The following is a 6,605-nucleotide window of genomic DNA, read 5'->3' as shown; positions in this document are numbered from 1 at the left end:
GAATAAAGAGTATATCTCCAGAGTCGTGTGAAAACAATAGACAGCTATTTCACTCAGTCAATCGTGCATGCTTAATTTCACCAGAGTGCAGAGAAATAGAGAGACGGGCGTTTTCAATAAAAGTTGTTATTTATTGAGCAGTCTTCTTTCTCATGCAAGAGAAGTGAGTTGCCACAATTGCAATACTTATCATGAAGTAAAGTGCGTACAGTAAAAGTAGTATTATGAAATAATACTGTAAAAGCATTTATAGGGTTTCTGAGCCATATGATACTTTAAAACGGATAAAATATATACATACATAAAATCATTGACTAAAAGTACTCAACTGGTGCTTCTAAGATACACCTACCCTGGTGTACCTGACCTAAGCCTAATACGTGGGAAGGAGTAAGTAAGTTGCAGTTTAAGTTAAGTTGGTTTTTGCCAAGAATCTGAATCAAGAATTCTCTTAAGGTTTTAATCAGCTCCGTACCTTGGTTCTAGAATGAAGGAGGTCTTGTATCTCTCTCTCAGGACTCGATCTCCCAGCAACCCGCAAGGGTGACTGGAAACACCGGAGCTGGATTTCTCGGCAAGAGAAAAGACAGCGTCTCTCTCAGTGCGTCAAATGGGAGGGTTGGCTTCCTTCGGCACTCGCATCAGCTCGGCGTCGGGCAAGTAGATAGCCTGCTCTGCTCCAAACCACCGTGTGTTTGCTTAAGGCAACGTTGGTATATTTATACCTGGAAGGTGCCGGGTTTGAGGTAAGGTTGGACATAAGACGTCACTAAGAATTACCAGTTCTTTCTGGACTCCAGGAGTTCTTGTGCAAATCAAAACAAAAGCAGGGGGAATTCCCGGGCTGCTGGAGGCTTGTTTTGTTTAAAGAACGCGTTGTACTTTCTAGGAGTCTATGGGAGTAGCCTTGCCGTATTTGGACTGCATTGGCTATGACTAAATATGGACATGATTCTTATGCCTTTATAAGGATATGTTTTGTTATAACCACATAAGGGCATGAATCGGGAATATTTAATTAGGGTCCTAGATACATTCACAACAAAAGATCCAATATATCAGCACCATAGCCTTGCAGCAATTTCAACAGCTCCTTATCAGTCAGCCTGAGAGAGTTCTGCCGGAATTCAATGTTAGCTTTAACTCTCTTAACACTCTGAATGAGAACAAAGATGTTTTTGGTTAGGATCAGTTTCAAAAACTCTTCTGCATTTTCACCACCTAAGCTCACATGCACATCATGCAAATAATCCACCATTTTCTGATTCAACTCCATGCGATTGGAGAACATTCGAGGTGCTTTTGCCAGCAATCCAGCCAGATCAGTTGGTGTCAAACCAAGAGAAGAGAGAAATGTAAAAACATTTTTTTCCAAATTGCCATTGTTACTTGGACTGAAAAAAGCTTCAGGAGACCGTTCCAATACCTTTAGTATTTCTGAGTCACTCTTTAGGATTCCATGCCATATCTCCCATTTCTTTTCCAAATGTTCGACTGGACGAGTGATGGATCATGGGTATCTTAAAATGATGCCAGCAACAAAGTCTTTACTCGCCCCTTGGCTTGCAGGAACCCGATAAGTCCATCTTCGTGTGTGATCATCTTCTTTAGGACACCCGGCTGACGTTTCCGTGCAGACTGTACATCTACACCCATGTTACCAGGTTATTCACTAGGCCAATGTTTTCTTTTGACAATCTCTTAACGCTCTGGGGTGTCCAGCTAAGGAACCTGCATGCCACAGTATTGAGCAATGTTGGTTCTGAGAGCCTCAATAAACATGGGCATCTCACATTCTCTAGCAGCAGGGTAGCCTTACTCTGTACCAGTCCTTGTGCTGCTATTTTACACCAACTTCTGTCTTATTCAGCAGAAACTACTCCCCCTAGGCTGCAGTAATGATAAGATTAAAAGCTTTATTTTATATTACCCACCCATGCTCTACCTGTCACCAAAAAACGTCACTAATAAAATAGATTGCTTGCTGAAAACAGGAGTTGAGGTAGAACAAATACTGGAAAGACCCAGAGTCCCCGATGTAAGCATCAGCACCATGGCAAGCTGCATCAAATTGGCTACAACTTTCAAAGTTTTGGAGTGGGCCTTTTGGATTTAAGTAAGTGGCAGAAGTAAGTGGCAGCACAACTGCCATAGTGGGCAAGAGGGAGGGGGAGGGGCATGCACGTAGGGGCTGGACCCAGACAAAGTAGGGCAGGGGAAGGAGCTTCACAACAGACCACGCAGGGCAAACCGGAGGAGCAGTTGCAGCACAACAGAGTATGGAGGGCAGAAGGGAGTGGCAGCAAAATGGACCATGGAGGAAAGGCAGGAGGGAAAAGGAGTATGGAATTCGGACAGACAGGATGGAGGTGGCAGGTACAGGCGGCAACCATCTGACCATGCTAGGCAGGTGGGAGGGTCAAGGGCAGCACAACAGAAGACTCAGAGTAGACAGGAGTGTGGCAGGTCCATGGAATATGGTGGTCAGAAAGGAGGGAGCAGGGCCATGCACACAGACTTCGGAGGGCAGAGAAGAAGAGTAGAGGCAGCAAGCTAAGCACAGAGGCTAAGCAGGAGGGCAGGGTTGGGGCATAGAATTGGAAAACGGAGGGCAGGAGGCATGGGCAGGTACATCAAGCTAAATGAAGTGCAAGGGCAGCACATCGGACCATGCATGGCAAGAGTGAAGTGGCTAGTGCACGGACTCAGACAACATAGGTCAGGTAAGAGGTGAATGGGGCAGCAAGCTAAATGGTTAGGGCAGGCGGTAAGGGAATTAGCAGAACAATGGCCACACACTGCTGTAATGAGGGAGCAGGGTAATGGACTTGGACAATGGATGGAAGGAGCAGGGGGCAGGAGCAGCAAGCTTGGGTGGGGGCAACCCCCAACCCCACTGTGCGTTGTGATAGGCATTTTACCTTACATGTTATAGTTTGGAAATAGAAGTTTTTTAAACGTAGAAATTCACAAAACAAACCAATAGTTACAGGGACGTTATAGTTAGGCTCAGATTTCACTTGGGCAAAACTAGTGAAATTCAGCAGTTATAATTACCTGAGCTAACTATAACTCATGCCCCGCAATGCACTGGTTATGACCTCAAATATTACATCACTGATGACATGGTCAGTGACATCACACACAACATCACTGATGACATCTCAAATGACATCACTGATGACATCATCCAATGATTGTGAGTGTTTTCTAAATGTTTATGAGTCCTAAACATATATACTAAGATGCTACAGAAGTACCACATACGCCCAGATATACAGGTTTGGTTTTCCTTTAATATCTCCAAAACTACTGAACTGATTTACAATAAATCACAAAAAGCTTGATATTCAGATCAAAATCTACCTTTCTGCCAAATTTGGTGCAATTCCATCCAGTGATTTGAGCTGCAGGCATGTCTAAAGACTCTACGGGAATTAACATGGGAAACTCACTTCTTTTGACTCCATGTTTTCTCGGCCCCCGGGTGATTGATCACCCTGAAACCTTCATTGCACAACTAGAATCACTGGCACAATTATTTTGGAACATTTTGTGAAGATCTGTCAACCGGCACAAAAGGTATAAGCAAGTCAAAAAATGATAAAAAATCCCTTGCCACCAAAAAACAAAAATACATACCCACCTCAAACCTTAAAAATTCCCTTGCCACCCTAAAACCCGTACCCACGCTAAACCCTAGAAAATCTCTTACCACTCAAAAACCTGCACCCACCCTAAACCCTAAAAATTCCCTTGCTACCCAAATACCCATACCCACCCACACCCTAAAACATACCTTACCACCCAAGGTCCCACACGTACTCTAAACCCTAACAAATTCCTTACCACCCAAAAACCCATACCCCCCCTAAACCCTAAAAAATACATTACCACCCATATACCCTTACCCACCCATTTCCCTAAATAATCCCTTACCATTTAAAAACGCATGGCCCCCCTAAACCCTTAAAAATACCTTGCCACCCAGACACTCATGGACCCATTCAGAGACCCACATAGAGACTTATGCAGTCACTCAGATATCCACTAAGATACTCATTTACCCACATACAGGTGCACTCAGAGACTCGTGCACCCACTGACAGACACACACACAGACTAATGCACCCACTCACATATGCACTTAGAGACAAACACACTCACTTTCAGGCCCACTCAAGACTCACACACCCACTGACAAACCCAGAGACCTACACACTCACTAACAGACCTTCTCACAGACGTATGCACCCACTCACAGACCCATACAGACACTGATGTAGCCATTCACAGATTCACTGAGACAGTCAGGCACCAACTCACAAACCCATTCAGAGACTCACACACCCACTCACAGTCCCATTCACACACTAACACATCCACTCCCAGACCCACTCAGACACTCATGCACCCACTCAGAGATCTACTGAGATACTCATGCACCCACTTACAAGTGCACTCAGAGACTCATGCACCCCCTGACAGATGCCCTCACAGGCTCATGCACCCACTAACAGATACACTCACGGACTCATGTACCTACTAACAGGTACACTCACAGACTTGTGCACCCACTCCCAGACACTGATGTTCCCACTGATAGACCAACTCAGACATTCATGCACCCACTTACAGGCCCAGCTAGAGACTCACAGACCCAGTCACAGACCCACTCAGACACTCACACACCCACTCACAGGCCCACAGAGAGACTCAGGCACCCACTCAAAGATCCAAAGTGATACTCATTCATCCACTTACAGTTACACCGAGACTCATGCATCCACTCACAAACACACTGAGAGACTCCTGCACCCACTCAGATATGCACTTAGAGACTCATGCACCCACTCCCAGACCAACTCAAGACTCATGCACCTACTGACAGTGCCAATCAGAGACCCACACGCTCACTAACAGACCCACTCACAGACTTATGCACCGACTCACAGACCCAACAGACACTGATAAATGCATTCACAATCCACTCAGGTAGTCAGGCACCCACTCACAGACATATTCAGAGACTCATACACCCACTCACAGACCCATTCACATATTAACACCCCTACTCACAGACCCACTCAGACTCTCATGGATCCACCCACAGACCCACATAGAGACTCATACACCCACTCAGAGATCCACTGAGATGTTCAGGCACCCACTTACAGGAACACTCAGAGACTTATGCACCCACTGACAGACACACTCAGACTCATTTACCCACTCACAGATGCACAGCTCCCACTGAAGCACTCCTACATGCTGTCACAGACACATTTAGAGACTCATACATGTTTTTATAGAGTTATTTAAATAGCAATATATCTAGTGTGATGATTAGAATCAAGTATATAGTTATACATTTTGAATGTGCTGGTGGCTATTGAAAGTCTGCTTTTGTTTTGTGATTTTGCGATGTATTCGTGACTATCACGACATCATCTTGAATATTTAAAAAAGTTGAAAAAAAATATTTACAAAGAAATTGAACAACATTTTGGGCACTAGGGTGGCTGTTAGAAGAGCCTTTGTGTTAATTGTGTGTACATGACAGCTAGACATAAGACTGGATGCAGAGCTCAGATTGCTGAGAAACACCCTGGTGCCTTTGTCTGTAAAGTTTACCCCATCACTTCTATAGATGCCATGCATGCCGAAATGCAAGTTGTTGTTGTTGTAGATAGAGATCCATGTTATGGTCTCTAAGGAATACAGAAACAGCTTTATTAACATGTTTCCAGGCTTTGTCAAACTGTGCAAAAAATTTATTAGACAACTTCCATTTCTGCATTTGGCATATGTTGCAGTACACCAAGACAGTGTGAGGGAAAACTGTCATTAATTGTGCAAAGGTATCCTGCATTAGGGTTTCCAGTCCTACCCCAGTCAGTGTTGCTAGGTCATTGTGTCAATGCTCCATGAGCCTTAACTTCAAGTCCGTAAAGTGGTCCTACAGAGAAGATATGAACCAACTCCACCATCCATCTCCTACGTGCTTATGTGTATATCTGAAAACAAGGGAAATGGTTGGGGCCCGGGAGAGGAGGTCCTGGATAAGTGAAGTCTGAATGCTGTGTGATTCCATCTAAAAATGAAGAACAGGGTCAGGATCATGAAGATATGACATGTGCTTTTCCCTACCACCCTTGGTCTCTGTATCTACCTTAGGAAGAGTGATCTGTGTGTTGAGATGGAAAACGCAGACAGAAGTGAAGGCAAGTGCAGACAGGAGCAGAGGAAATATATCCTGAAAATTACAAGACAATGTTGTAATCTAAGCATAACTCTTTCTTCTGTACATACACACATGCTCACCCTCCCACATAATAGGAAGAGATTCTATAAATATATTCACCTTGGAATTATTTAAACAGAAAATAATCAGGAACTCCTCAATGAAATATGCAGGTAGGGTGTCACTGAGTATATAAAGCAAAGCTATATGCTCTATGCACATCTACTCATGAACCAAATTGAGTGCTCTAGGCTTGTACTGTATATGTGAAATGAAAACACTCCAGCGTGTCTTTACCACGTTCATAAGAGAAGTGCTCCAGGGCTTAAAGCCAAAAAATAAATAAAGGTGCTCCAGCATG

The 6,605-nt window shown here is 44.1% G+C and overlaps 1 pseudogene; it reads right to left on the bottom strand.

The window, feature by feature from the left end:
• Positions 1–1,036: 1,036 nt before the first annotated feature.
• On the bottom strand, positions 1,037–1,938 carry LOC144766976 (transcription termination factor 1, mitochondrial-like; annotated as a pseudogene).
• Between the last annotated feature and the right edge of the window lie 4,667 nt (positions 1,939–6,605).

The sequence above is a fragment of the Lissotriton helveticus genome, chromosome 7, assembly GCF_964261635.1.
Source record: "Lissotriton helveticus chromosome 7, aLisHel1.1, whole genome shotgun sequence".
Taxonomy (NCBI): Eukaryota; Metazoa; Chordata; class Amphibia; order Caudata; family Salamandridae; genus Lissotriton; species Lissotriton helveticus.
The sequence above is the reverse complement of the archived record's forward strand: the minus strand, read 5'-3'. Positions and strand labels throughout refer to the sequence as shown.